Source organism: Mytilus edulis, chromosome 2 (genome assembly GCF_963676685.1).
Source record: "Mytilus edulis chromosome 2, xbMytEdul2.2, whole genome shotgun sequence".
Lineage (NCBI taxonomy): Eukaryota > Metazoa > Mollusca > Bivalvia > Mytilida > Mytilidae > Mytilus > Mytilus edulis.
The window spans coordinates 53,919,237-53,935,745 of record NC_092345.1 but is presented as its reverse complement, the minus strand read 5'-3'; positions in this window follow the sequence as shown (position 1 = coordinate 53,935,745).

Genomic DNA, 16,509 nt, shown 5'->3' with positions numbered 1-16,509 from the left:
TGAAAGCGAAAACAATAGAATATCTTGGATCATAAACCAAGTAAAAAGGACCAAAAACAAAACCTAGCCCAAACTGTCTACAACCCGCTAGTGTGGGTGGAGTTGAATTCTATGTTTTCATATTAGTACGTTATTTGTGAGCTGTGTAAAACTGAAAAAAAGGTATGCTAATACAAAAGGAACCTAGGGAACTGGAAAAAAAAACTGATATAAAAAGTAGGAATAATTACTCCTACAGATTGTCTCCCAAGTAATTCTTACAGAATAGTGCAAATCTTTAATTTTTTGTTTTTTTTAAACCCATACAAATATAAATGAAACCCGAAACCAAAAAAGAATAAAATTTATATTCGAGAGACTCTTCGAAACTATGCAATTTTCTACTTTAAATGCAATTCCGACCAAGAATGGAACTAGTTAAGTATTGCCTCACAACCCCACACTTGGCATACGAGGAAATTGACATTTTGTAGACGTGTTAATGATTGGTTTTTAGTTTACAATGTTTAACTAACATCAAACTGTTTTCGAAAATTTATTTTAAAAAATCTGCTTTAAGACAAATGTATGCATTTACGAGATTACATGTAAAAAAGGATAAGAGGAAATGATACATTTTATATGACTCTATTAAGACACAACATTTTACAGTACATTAATAATCTATTGTATGAATTGTATGAATGTTAGATGTCATTATAATTCTCGTCTATCATAGCTTAAATGGTTGTACTATTAAAGTATAGTGTTTCATAACAAAGTATTATGTTATTGATAGCGGAACAATCCTTTAACATGTTAACATGCTTTGTAAACTAAAGACCTTACAGACGATTAAAAGTTAAATAACAACGGTCGATTAATTTTTGGTTGAGCTGGTCAAACTGACCAACGTCGTAGGTATAATAGGTAAAAATAATAAATGTAAAATGTAATAAAGACTATTGAAAAAAAATAGCCGCTTATAGGTTCATTATTCAGAGTAAAGAAATCCGTATTTGATACTTTACTGCGTATCATGGATTGATCAATTGATATAACACATGTGATATTCAATCTTAATACTATAGATATCCGGCACTGATGTTATTTATCAATAAAACTAGCTTCAATAGCACGTAGAAGACTGCTACAGAAACGCATAGGACAATACGTAAAACACTAAACAAAACACTGAAGAGGCTGCATAATATACCTGGCAAAATATATATGCCACTCTGAAATACTGCTCGCGTCACACTGTCCCGATTTTTTCGCCGATGGCAACACGATAATGGAAATTTTCAAAATCGGGACCGATCGTATCCAGATCGGGCTATTCGTAGTGCCATCTTTAACCATCGTAGAACCATCGGCCACTTTTTTTAGCCTTCGGGGACAACTTCGGGAAGGGTTCTAAATTTTTTAACATGTTAAAAAATCCCCGAAGGTGCGTCCGATGTTGATGGTTCGTATTGAGTTCGTATCACCATCCTCACTATCGTAGTGTCACCGGGAATGCATCTTTGCACATCGTATTGCATTCGTGTTTCCATCGTTTCCATCGGGCAGTTTTGACATTACGATGTCTACACGAATAAATCACGAAGATACCCGAAAGTCTTACGATGGCAACACGACTTCGTGAAGACCTCGTAATCCCGTCGTGTTGCCATCGAATAAAAGTACGAAGGCGACAAGATGGAACTACGACGGCAATAAATCCAGCTTAATGTAAGTTAATTTTCGCGCTAAAATACATTTAAAGTGCCATGCGCGATATGCACTGGTCAGTCTAATACGACAGTTAAGAAAGACGTTCACAAAACATGGAGCTCATATCATATGATTCTATGAAAACAAGAAAGGCGACAGCGTTGTTTCTATTAATTCAAATGGAACAAGAAGAGCAGCTATTACAGACTCAGAATTTACTTTTACAAGTAAAATATTATTTTTTGTCAATTGTTCATATCAAGTAACATAATGAAAATCATAAACGCGCCTCGTACACCAACACTGCAGGTACACGTATATAGGGAAACCAACTTTTTCTTCATTATTCTGATTTTTTATGTATCGTCGGAGTTGTTGTCACACGAATGTTTACTCCATAACCATTTTGTTTTCTATATGTCATATTTTGACGCATTTGTTGCTTTCCCCACATCCTTCCTTTTGTCTATATATTATTATGATATTCTCCTGGAAAAAGCTCTTTTTGAATAAAAGGGATCAACGAACCCATTACCTTACCTTTAAGATAGATCAGTAAACTTGGGCATAATCATGGGTGATTATTCAGACTAGTGCACACTTTTTACAGTTCAAACAAGGCAATGCCGAGCGTGGCATCCTCTCGTATGTAACATATTGGGGACAAATATGGACACTATATTTGTATATGTAATATAATGACACATGCAGAAAATGGTAAATTGAATATGCACATTTGATACATTAACTATTTTTTTAGAAATCAACCAAAACATTCAGTAACTGGAAATACCTTTAATATTGTCTTCATAGAACCAGCAGGTAAAAATATGAGCAACCAATTTCCTGTGTATTATGCTATTTCAAGGAGAAAAAAAACAAGTCCATCTGCATGACCTTGACCTTTGGCCTTGAACGTAAAAAATGTCAGATCATTACAAAGAGGAACAATATACCAAATGTGGTTAAAATCTTTTGAAGCATATTGGTTTTAGAGTGTCAACAAGGGTGATATTGCCTTGTATTACAACTGCCACTGTGACCTTGACCTTTGAACTTTAAAGTCAATAGCGCTTAAGATATTCTTAACGAGTAACACCATACCAAGTTTTGAGTTTTGGTTCTAGAGTGTCCATAACAATTTTATCTACACACAAATTACATGTAGTAGGAGAGTGGATAATAAACTAAGTTTTATAAGAATTAGACAAAAAGATCGATTTCCCGCCATGCATGGCAGACTTGTACAGAAACGATATGTTGTCGAAATTCTGTTCGTATCTTTTAGACATCGTATGGCCATCGCGCCATCATCGTAAACCATCGTGTAGCCTTTGTAATCCATCGTGTAGCCTTCGTGATCCATCGTGTAGGCTTCGGCTGAGATATGAAGCTTAAATACCCGTCTTCGGTTAACCTTCGTATGTCCATCTTTTGCTATCGTATATAATTTCGGCACCATCGTATAGACTTCGTTATTCATCGTACTTGCTTCGGTCACTTTTTGGTATTTTAATGAGATCGGGACCAACTTCGTACGAACTTACAATTTTCGCATTCGGGTGTCCATCGTATATTGAAATCGGGACAGTGTGACGCGGGCAGTAACCTTTAATTACAATCGGTAGTATAACACATTTGTAGATGAAAAATTTTGTCCTGCATTTTTTTTTAGCTGTAATCTCTGTCCTGCCTTTTTATTTTTCACTCTAATCGGTCCTGCCTTTTTTCTTTAGTTTATCCTGACTTTTTTTTTACCTAAATTGTCGTCCTGACTTTTTTTTTTGCAAGTGTCACATCCTGCCTTTTTTTTTACTCAAAACTCCTGTCCTGACTATTTTTTTCAAATTTCATCCTAGCCCCCCCCCCCCCCCCCCCCATAAAAATCAAATGGTAGCTCCCTAAATACATCCTACATAGTTTCAATTGACGATATTGATCATTATCGCTATTTTGTGCATTTTTCCTTTGATCATTTTTTGTGATAATTTTCGCTTGAGATGGAAAATTATCGCTGTAACTAAGCAGGCAAGTGGCGTTGCTAACGAAATTGACATGAAATTGACAACGTCGTCATAGGTAAAATAGGTAAAATTATCATTGTTCCCCCAACTCGATTGCCTTTCTCGCTTTCGCCTTCCCGGCTCAAACGAGAAAATCAATCTCTTTGAGATGATCAACGATTATCTATAATTATTGGTATAATTTATCTTGCTTATACTACAACGTTTGCTTCTCACAATACAGAAAATGTGCCAATACTCATGCAACTGCATATCGAGTATCATTGACCTACTAGTAGTGGTTCCAAATAAACTGACACTATTAATGACACACTAATACATGTAATGTAAGCAATGGTTAGCAAAATTCAAAAGTATTCAAAATAATGACTGAGAATGCTGACCAAATCAATGTGAAAAATGCTGCTTGGTTACCAACCACCAGAAGGTCCCACCACAAACCTATACCGTGTTGGCACCGCCGCCGTAAACTTGTGACAGAACGCATAGAAGTCACTTTTTCGACTTTGTCGAGGCGAGAAATAACAAATCAACTCTGATTTTTTTCCAAATTTTCCTGTTTATATCAATCCTTTTGACTACAACTCGATCATAAGAAAGAAGTGTTTATCATATTATTTATAGTAGTCCTACATAGTATAAGTGTGCATGTTATGGACGGTCGCTTAGATTTGAGGTAAACCTCGATCATTAAAGCGTTTCTTGTATGTTACATTTTCAATTGTTCACAAAGAATATAAGATTTATTATATCTCCTTATGTGTTTCAATTAGAAATTACAAGCACTGAGTTGAAAACACTAAAAACAAGGCATAAATCTAAACTTGGAACCGACACAGAGATATTTTTTTTATGTTTGTGTATGTGTGTGTTTGTTTTTTGTTTTTTGTTTTTTGTTTTTTTTTTGTTTTTTAATTTGTATCTCTGGTTGTATTGATAGAAAACAATTTGACATCTTAATATTGACAAGATGTAAATTCTAATAATTTTTCGTATAAAACCTTTTAGTATAAAAATATTCTAAGTTCTAAAATCAAGGTCGGTCAGTTTACAAATTTATTTCACAATTTCTTTAATCGACAGAAAGACGATATAAACTTAACAAACACACGGCCGAGTGTTCCTAAACAACAAAAATATTCGCCCATTTAATAACAAAACAAGGGTATTTACTTTCTAATGCTAGTTATGAAAGTGAATTATGTTATCTATTTACGTTAAGACTACCGGATTTCGGAATCAATTGCCATAATAAAGAACATTGAATATGTCGGCAGCTTTTCTTATATAGAATATTCAACAAATTAATCATTCTTCATACAATAAATATCATTGATGCGGTCACTTTCTGTAAATTTACTGTTCACAAAATATAAGGGCGAAAACTATTGGGATTTGGAGTTGGTTTGGTGTGGAATTTGGTGTGGAGAGGGGTGTCTGAGGATCTTTATGCTCTGTATATTCATAGTGTGTTTGTGATCCGTCTGTTTGATTAGAGAGCCATTTCTGAGTCTTATGAAAACGACACGCTTGCACGTCTGGTGTTATAAATGATATAGAGCCTGATGTTTATTTTGATGAATTTCTACTTTTTCTACTTTAAAGAAAACGAAAGGCATTGTTTTCGTTGCCAATACAGGTTCTTCCTGGGTAAAGTGTTCCAGACAGATATATCAGAGTTTCTCCAGAATTATCATAACTACCACATGTATGTTGTCCACATTCATATTAAGTATAAAAGCATATGTTGATTTCAATTGAAAAAAGTATTGGTCTCTTGAAGTTGAATGACCGAATTTTAACACTCAACCAAATATGTCGTAAATTTCAGCTATAAAATATATAATATTAAGTGAAATTTGTACACCACGAACATTGTATATTAGTTATACGAGACAGGTTTATTACATCTTAACGTATTTCGCAATGAATCCGCACCGGCTTAACACAACGAACTTAAAAAAAAATATTCTGGAATCAAGCAACTCATGGCAATATGGTCAATGTCGAATAATTATTTTGACATAAAGGTATTACTCAATACATTGAATACAGAAAGGACAAACATACACGATATGATTACATATTATTTTTTTTTCTTTTAACTTATCGGGTTTGTTAAGACTATGATTTCACAGGACTTTACTCGCTCGCTCTGTTCAAATGGGAACCCACAATAATAAAATCGACACTTTTTAGTTCTGCCTAATATACAACATGTTGAATATTTCAGATTGTTATTTATATACATTTAAGATATGGACACTAAGATCCCAGACTATATCATTAATAAATAATCATAAAGATGTTTTAATAGTCAGTATGCCATCAATCAGAACCTGTCGATTTCCTAATAACCTGTCATAAGACAATAAAACCTGTTTGATTCCGTGTTATTATTGTTTTCTCAATAATCACACGGAAAAATATGTAGATTATGACTTTTACAATTGTTCTCTATCCCATTCAAAAATGAATATACTTTATATGCAATATCAAAAATAAATTTGATCATGAGAATATAAACTATGTTAGGAACCGTAAGGCTATCGAATATGGTAAGTACTAGTTTTCATTTCTTTTAATCATTTTATGAAAATATAAAACACATTCATAACAAATTGTTTTTGCAATTATCAAATATTGTGAATTATATAATATATGAAAATGCGCATGCTTTCGTTTTAACAGCAGCATATATACTTTCTTTTATTAGAGAATGCTCTTTAGCAGTTCGAAGTTATTTCCGTACCTTTAAATCATTCAAAAATTGGACCACAAAACCAAATATAATTATCAATACGTAGGCATAAAAGAGGGGTTTTTTTATTCTTAAATCTTACCTTGATACGTATTTTTCGTAATATTCACTTGTTTTAGGAGCCCTCCATTTTACAGGAAAATGAAAATTAAATAAGAAACTATTATACCAGGTTAACAAATCTTATCTCAAACTTGTCAACACAAGTAATATATAACTAAGGTATTATACTTTGACAAAAACACTAATCGGTCACCTGGATGTAATGTCCTATCAATCATTGATTGATTACTTGGGGTCAACGGGTCAAAAGATAATTATACCGTATTGGTGTGATCGGTATGTATGTACAATCTTTTTCAAGGAAAACACTTTTTTGGCAAACCGCTGATTCAGGAAACATTTTAGGGAAATTTTCTTTCTATCGATTTGTAAGTGCGTAATCTAAAGTGTTCTCTTTTTTATTGTCTCATAATAGTGTTTTAAATTACATTTAAATATACAAGAAGGTGCATGACTGCCAATGAAACAACTCCTTACCCGAGACCAAAATGGCATAGAAGACAACATCTCTAGGTCACCACACGACCTTTCAAAATGAGCAAAACTTCATACCGCATAGTGAGTTATACTTATTATGTCGACTAACAGGGAGGCAGACACGCCACACAAGGATTACTTATGTTATATAGAAGAGGGAAAGAAACCCTGTTCTCGCAGTAAAACATTCATTTTGTAATCTTGCAACGATAAACAAAACATGAAAAGTTAGGAAAGAAAGATATAAAGAAAATGTCAGTTAACTTGAAATTTTCTTTCCTCCTTGTAAGCGTCTTGTTTTAAAAATACTAAGTTATTGGTATTATTATAATTTCCGGAAAAAAATAAAGTATACCAGACTCTACTTCTATTTTTTGTTCTTGTTATAAGACATCATTAAAAAAATGACTAGTATATGACCATATGTGTAAATTTAAATGCAAAGTATTAAAAGCGAGATAATCATTATAAACGTTGTGTTTTTCAATGAAATGTTCATCGAGATGAGTTATGTTTTGTACGTAAATCAGGATCATGCATTTTAGTTTTGTGTTTGGATTCAAAATATATGATCCACACATTTAATTTGATTTTCCACAGTGTGTTTTCGGAAAGCTTAAAGTTTTAACGGACTCAAGCTACCTACAATTTCCAGCAACCAATTAAGCTAGTTAGTGGTTTTCCCGTTTGAATGGTTTTACACTAGTATTTTTTGGAGCCTTGCTGTTCGGTTTGAGCCAAGGCTCCATGTTGAAGACCATACTTTGACCTGTAATGGTTTACTTTTATAAATTGCGACTTGGATGGAGAGTTGTCTAATTGGCACTTATACCACAATGACTCGTCATTTTTCATTCATGTAGCAAAGACAGTGATCTTTCAATGTATTAAGTTGCATTTTAAGCCATAATCATGTGTAACAGAATGAACATCTTTTATTATTTCAGAGCGATTTCTTTCTAACAGAATAGCGCGATACATTGTTATTATGAAAAACATATTAATGCTATATTTTTTCATAGAATGGCAATATATTTTTCGCAAGAAAACAATTTCGACAATATTGCCATATGTTTTACAAACAAACATAAAACAACACCATTCGTTCATTTCAGGTCAGGTGGAATAGGCAAATTATGATCGCTGACACTGATATCCCGTACATGATTTGAAATGAGGAAATATAGTGAGATTGGCAATAAAATAACGAGTCCACATAGTCCAAACAACGCGATTGACTTACATTTTTGTAGCAAAAACCAAACCGTATACAGTCAGCTATGAAAGAACTCGAAGTTACAAAAAAGTGAAACGATTAAAAAAAACCAAAAAAAAACCAACGGTTTGATTTATGAAACAAAAAACGAAAAACGGATATAACGGATAGCAACTAACGACACTCACTGCATTACAGGCTCATGGATTGGGACACGTACGTAAAAACGGCGGGATTAAAAATGTTTGAGAGCCTTTAACCATCACAATACTAAGGACTAAAGAGTATCGGCGAAACATAAGAACAACCTGTAAAGCAGAAATACCATAACTCATCAGATCAACGCGAACAATAGTAAACGAATTTTGTTCTGAAACGATAATTTTGATCTGCACAACTCTCAAAAGACTGAATATGTCTTTCAGTAAATTTAATTCGCAGTTCTTTTCCCTCGGGTAAGATCAGAACTGACAATTCACTTTCAATCAATTATGAAATATTCAGTCTTACATACTAGTATCATAATTACATATTTTACACGTAATGGCCATGTATGAAATCTGAATATTTTGTCACATTATTTCTAAGAAACTACAAATAAAGGCTTTCTGAAATTGGAATCAACTTTCATGTGAGCATGCTAACAGTACACGAATCAAATTGGTGTTTTCGTTCTTCTATAACGTCATAGATATATATATTCTTGACTGATCAGTCATCAGTTGATGAGTCAAGAATAATTATGTTTAAGAACGTCTTGTTTCCAAAAAAGTTCATTGGAAGATACCAAGACCTTGTTGATAAATATTCCATATCAGCTTCAGAAGTAATACACGTGGTCTTGAACTATAGATTCTAGGTACTGTTTATCATTTTGATTACGTACCCCTTTTTGTCCTTGTATATTTTAAACCTTGACTGTTTATCCATTTTTATTATACCGTATAGCGGGTTACTTTTGCGAGTATAAAATTTCGCGATTTTCATTGAATACGATATTTGGAATATTTTGGCGGATTCAAAACTTTAATACATTTGTATGTACACTTTTAAATTGAGGAAGTTGTGGTGGCGATTTTGTTCTATCCGCGAAAATAAGCGAAAATTGACACCCCGTGAAAATAACCCGCTAATACTTATGACTTGGATTAGTACTTATATATCTCGCCATCTTCGAGCATGGCAATAAATAAAACTGGATACCAGCATCAAGTTTAGCAAACTGCATTACTCCTTATTTATTTTAATGTGATGTTACTATGATCATTTAATTTATTTTCTTCTTCGTTAATTTTTTTTATATTCAACCTAAAATTTATGATTAATAGGCATGTTGTGCATTATAATCTACATTATTAAATAAATTACAAACACTTGATAGTATGACTGAACCTTTTCATATTATCATTATGCAAGTATGGACTACGTTAACGTTAGTTGCCTTCGTCCATTCCAGCATGGAATAAGCTTAGTTCTCAAGTTTTTCATGTTTACATAATATGAAAAGGTTCAGTCATGCTATCAAGTGTTTGAAATTTATTTGACAAGGTAAGTTATAATGCACAATATGCCTTTAAATTATAAATTTTTTAAGTTGAATATCAGTTCAAAAATAATAATAATCAAACTTAAATCATTTTAACAATAAAGCAGTAAGGAGAAAAACCGGTTTTCTCTACTTGATGTTCATTTTCAGATTTATTTAAAACCTTGTTTTTGGTCAATTTTGAATTCTTGGCTTTCGTTTTTCTTCATAAACTTGGTCTAAATGCCATTTTGAGTTTCTTTGTTTACACAGTTGTTTGTTTTTATAGTGATTAAAATTATATTACAATGTTGACTGCTGTACCGCAATTTTGACATTTTTACACTTTGTTGTCAGTATAGTCGAAGTCTATGACTGTCATACCAATGAAAGGTTTAGCTAGCTATACAACCAGGTTTTATCCACCTTTTTCGAGATAAGAAAATACCTGTACCAAGTCAGTTGGGTCAAAATCTTTAATTGTTTTTACATAGGCGGTAATGGTAACGTTTTTTCCTGTAGCTCAGTCCATATCGTTAACTTGGATATGTATGATAGCTTGTTTCGAAGCTGTGACATTTTCACATATGTGGTTAAATTTTCGGGGTACGAAGTGAGATTACTTTTTCCGTAAATTAGCAAACCCCGAACATCCTGTTGTGATGCGGCTCCTTGTGGTAAAATATCCCCTTTTTAACACAATAAGTTCTTTGAAAATTTAATACTTTGAACACATTCAATAGCTCCATAGTTTTTACACATTTATTCTATGTTCCTCTACTTTCCTAATCACCACAAATAATTAAGTTCAGTCATTTGCTAAAAATAGAAATATGTCCAATATCACTACACAGAGATTTTTTCTTTACACGTGACTTTTGAGTTCCTCATTTCAAGGCGCATTAGGGATGTTGTCCCATATTGAAATCCATACTTCTGATTTTTCCAAATATTTTTATGTGATCTTCATCGATATAATATTCTGAATAAATCTTTGTATTTTTGTCCATTTCTGAAAAAAAATAAAGTTGTTTTAGCACTATAAGGCAATGACACTTTCGTCGCTATATTCATTTATTTTGAATACAATGAGTATGTATAAGTAATTTCTTCCAGATTACCTCCACTAGTCAAAACAAGGACAAAACTTCTGATTATAACCTTTAATTACAATACACAGACCCTGATAAAGCATTCTATAAAATTTTCTTGTGCCTTAAAGTGCATTTTGACAGAGAAATTATGCAAAACTGAAGGTTTTATAAAAAAAACAACACCAAAATAATTATTCTTACTAGTGGAAATCTTGTATTTAATACTGTTGAAACCACTCTAAACTACTGGGAAAGTCATCCATATCATATAATTAGAGTGCAATATAGTGCAAATTTTCAAAACTTGTCCTTTCACATAATTCTATTTGAGAAAAATGTTTTTTACATGTTTTTCAGTGAAAACCTTTTATGAGTGAGAAATCCACATGAGGTCTTAACGGAAACATTGTGACATCACATGTATTATGGCGTCATTAAATAACGACAGATCAAAATAGCGCTAAAAATAGTTTGCAGTGTTACGTGAGAAACAGTTGCCGCAAGATTTTACTCGAAAAATTGAGTCCAAACGATCTGTAACTAAGCCTTTTCATTTAATACCAAGACCATAGCAACAGTTTTCATATTAGCATATTTTTAACATACTGACTGTAATTTCTATTGCATAAATACCAGAAATAAACAATTTAGAGCTTGCCTAATAAAACAAAATGCTTACCAGTTATTCAGGACTTTTTAAAACCTCTAGTTTGCTATCTCAGGTTGAAAAATAATGATATGTCTGGAACTGAAATAAGACAAAAAAAATACTCAGGCTGTGTTATCATTTGATTTAAATGCATAAGTATTATTGAGAGAGAAAAATCTATTCTTGAAAGTTTAATCACAAAGAAAGACAAATGCTTCTCCCTTGTGGCTTAGCCACCTTCATTTAAACCTTTTGTATTAGAACCATGGGTAGTAGCTAACTAGCTTAATAGTTGAATAGGTGCAGAAATACTGTTTTCAAGAAGGTTTGACCCTCCACTTTTTCACTGAGAAATGACGATATCTTTTGTTTTGCTCATGTGCATTAAAAATAATAATTCATGATTTTCTTAAAACATGTAAATGTGTTTGTCTGTTTTTTGTGCATATGATATCTACTGACCAGGGGTCAAATCATTGGATAAAAGCACATGCGATGATGAATCTCATATTACTCGTATGAAGTGTGTTATCTCCCTTGATTATCAGGTATTCCTGTAGACCAGAGTGATAATTACATAACAAAGACTATATTGTGTCATGTTTACTTACAATTTAATAATATTTAAAAGTTATTTCTTGCCTTTTTAATGTAGTAAACAAATTCCTTTCGGATCTCTCGGAAGTAAACAAATTTATGATTGTGCCTAAAACAAGTGTTCAGCCCCGTGCCAGTTATGCATTTTAAAAGCGAAAATTTCCTCGAGTTTTTGCTGATCTTTATCAAAAACATTTATCTTAAACAATTTATGATATCTAGGTATAAATAAAAAACTACTTACCATCATTTTCGGTGGTGTACAAGGTGAAATCATCCATAAATCAGTCTGACAACTTCTGGAATTAAGCTTCTAATTTGGGTCAAAATCTTTAATTGTTTTAACATAGGCGGTAATGGTAACGTTTTTTCCTGTAGCTCAGTCCATATCGTTAACTTGGATATGTATGATAGCTTGTTTCGAAGCTGTGACATTTTCACATATGTGGTTAAATTTTCGGGGTACGAAGTGAGATTACTTTTTCCGTAAATTAGCAAACCCCGACCATCCTGTTGTGATGCGGCTCCTTGTGGTAAAATATCCCCTTTTTAACACAATAAGTTCTTTGAAAATTTAATACTTTGAACACATTCAATAGCTCCATAGTTTTTACACATTTATTCTATGTTCCTCTACTTTCCTAATCACCACAAATAATTAAGTTCAGTCATTTGCTAAAAATAGAAATATGTCCAATATCACTACACAGAGATTTTTTCTTTACACGTGACTTTTGAGTTCCTCATTTCAAGGCGCATTAGGGATGTTGTCCCATATTGAAATCCATACTTCTGATTTTTCCAAATATTTTTATATGATCTTCATCGATATAATATTCTGAATAAATCTTTGTATTTTTGTCCATTTCTGAAAAAAAATAAAGTTGTTTTAGCACTATAAGGCAATGACACTTTCGTCGCTATATTCATTTATTTTGAATACAATGAGTATGTATAAGTAATTTCTTCCAGATTACCTCCACTAGTCAAAACAAGGACAAAACTTCTGATTATAACCTTTAATTACAATACACAGACCCTGATAAAGCATTCTATAAAATTTTCTTGTGCCTTAAAGTGCATTTTGACAGAGAAATTATGCAAAACTGAAGGTTTTATAAAAAAAACAACACCAAAATAATTATTCTTACTAGTGGAAATCTTGTATTTAATACTGTTGAAACCACTCTAAACTACTGGGAAAGTCATCCATATCATATAATTAGAGTGCAATATAGTGCAAATTTTCAAAACTTGTCCTTTCACATAATTCTATTTGAGAAAAAATGTTTTTTACATGTTTTTCAGTGAAAACCTTTTATGAGTGAGAAATCCACATGAGGTCTTAACGGAAACATTGTGACATCACATGTATTATGGCGTCATTAAATAACGACAGATCAAAATAGCGCTAAAAATAGTTTGCAGTGTTACGTGAGAAACAGTTGCCGCAAGATTTTACTCGAAAAATTGAGTCCAAACGATCTGTAACTAAGCCTTTTCATTTAATACCAAGACCATAGCAACAGTTTTCATATTAGCATATTTTTAACATACTGACTGTAATTTCTATTGCATAAATACCAGAAATAAACAATTTAGAGCTTGCCTAATAAAACAAAATGCTTACCAGTTATTCAGGACTTTTTAAAACCTCTAGTTTGCTATCTCAGGTTGAAAAATAATGATATGTCTGGAACTGAAATAAGACAAAAAAAATACTCAGGCTATGTTATCATTTGATTTAAATGCATAAGTATTATTGAGAGAGAAAAATCTATTCTTGAAAGTTTAATCACAAAGAAAGACAAATGCTTCTCCCTTGTGGCTTAGCCACCTTCATTTAAACCTTTTGTATTAGAACCATGGGTAGTAGCTAACTAGCTTAATAGTTGAATAGGTGCAGAAATACTGTTTTCAAGAAGGTTTGACCCTCCCCTTTTTCACTGAGAAATGACGATATCTTCTGTTTTGCTCATGTGCATTAAAAATAATAATTCATGATTTTCTTAAAACATGTAAATGTGTTTGTCTGTTTTTTGTGCATATGATATCTACTGACCAGGGGTCAAATCATTGGATAAAAGCACATGCGATGATGAATCTCATATTACTCGTATGAAGTGTGTTATCTCCCTTGATTATCAGGTATTCCTGTAGACCAGAGTGATAATTACATAACAAAGACTATATTGTGTCATGTTTACTTACAATTTAATAATATTTAAAAGTTATTTCTTGCCTTTTTAATGTAGTAAACAAATTCCTTTCGGATCTCTCGGAAGTAAACAAATTTATGATTGTGCCTAAAACAAGTGTTCAGCCCCGTGCCAGTTATGCATTTTAAAAGCGAAAATTTCCTCGAGTTTTTGCTGATCTTTATCAAAAACATTTATCTTAAACAATTTATGATATCTAGGTATAAATAAAAAACTACTTACCATCATTTTCGGTGGTGTACAAGGTGAAATCATCCATAAATCAGTCTGACAACTTCTGGAATTAAGCTTCTAATTTGGGTCAAAATCTTTAATTGTTTTAACATAGGCGGTAATGGTAACGTTTTTTCCTGTAGCTCAGTCCATATCGTTAACTTGGATATGTATGATAGCTTGTTTCGAAGCTGTGACATTTTCACATATGTGGTTAAATTTTCGGGGTACGAAGTGAGATTACTTTTTCCGTAAATTAGCAAACCCCGACCATCCTGTTGTGATGCGGCTCCTTGTGGTAAAATATCCCCTTTTTAACACAATAAGTTCTTTGAAAATTTAATACTTTGAACACATTCAATAGCTCCATAGTTTTTACACATTTATTCTATGTTCCTCTACTTTCCTAATCACCACAAATAATTAAGTTCAGTCATTTGCTAAAAATAGAAATATGTCCAATATCACTACACAGAGATTTTTTCTTTACACGTGACTTTTGAGTTCCTCATTTCAAGGCGCATTAGGGATGTTGTCCCATATTGAAATCCATACTTCTGATTTTTCCAAATATTTTTATATGATCTTCATCGATATAATATTCTGAATAAATCTTTGTATTTTTGTCCATTTCTGAAAAAAAAATAAAGTTGTTTTAGCACTATAAGGCAATGACACTTTCGTCGCTATATTCATTTATTTTGAATACAATGAGTATGTATAAGTAATTTCTTCCAGATTACCTCCACTAGTCAAAACAAGGACAAAACTTCTGATTATAACCTTTAATTACAATACACAGACCCTGATAAAGCATTCTATAAAATTTTCTTGTGCCTTAAAGTGCATTTTGACAGAGAAATTATGCAAAACTGAAGGTTTTATAAAAAAAACAACACCAAAATAATTATTCTTACTAGTGGAAATCTTGTATTTAATACTGTTGAAACCACTCTAAACTACTGGGAAAGTCATCCATATCATATAATTAGAGTGCAATATAGTGCAAATTTTCAAAACTTGTCCTTTCACATAATTCTATTTGAGAAAAAATGTTTTTTACATGTTTTTCAGTGAAAACCTTTTATGAGTGAGAAATCCACATGAGGTCTTAACGGAAACATTGTGACATCACATGTATTATGGCGTCATTAAATAACGACAGATCAAAATAGCGCTAAAAATAGTTTGCAGTGTTACGTGAGAAACAGTTGCCGCAAGATTTTACTCGAAAAATTGAGTCCAAACGATCTGTAACTAAGCCTTTTCATTTAATACCAAGACCATAGCAACAGTTTTCATATTAGCATATTTTTAACATACTGACTGTAATTTCTATTGCATAAATACCAGAAATAAACAATTTAGAGCTTGCCTAATAAAACAAAATGCTTACCAGTTATTCAGGACTTTTTAAAACCTCTAGTTTGCTATCTCAGGTTGAAAAATAATGATATGTCTGGAACTGAAATAAGACAAAAAAAATACTCAGGCTATGTTATCATTTGATTTAAATGCATAAGTATTATTGAGAGAGAAAAATCTATTCTTGAAAGTTTAATCACAAAGAAAGACAAATGCTTCTCCCTTGTGGCTTAGCCACCTTCATTTAAACCTTTTGTATTAGAACCATGGGTAGTAGCTAACTAGCTTAATAGTTGAATAGGTGCAGAAATACTGTTTTCAAGAAGGTTTGACCCTCCCCTTTTTCACTGAGAAATGACGATATCTTCTGTTTTGCTCATGTGCATTAAAAATAATAATTCATGATTTTCTTAAAACATGTAAATGTGTTTGTCTGTTTTTTGTGCATATGATATCTACTGACCAGGGGTCAAATCATTGGATAAAAGCACATGCGATGATGAATCTCATATTACTCGTATGAAGTGTGTTATCTCCCTTGATTATCAGGTATTCCTGTAGACCAGAGTGATAATTACATAACAAAGACTATATTGTGTCATGTTTACTTA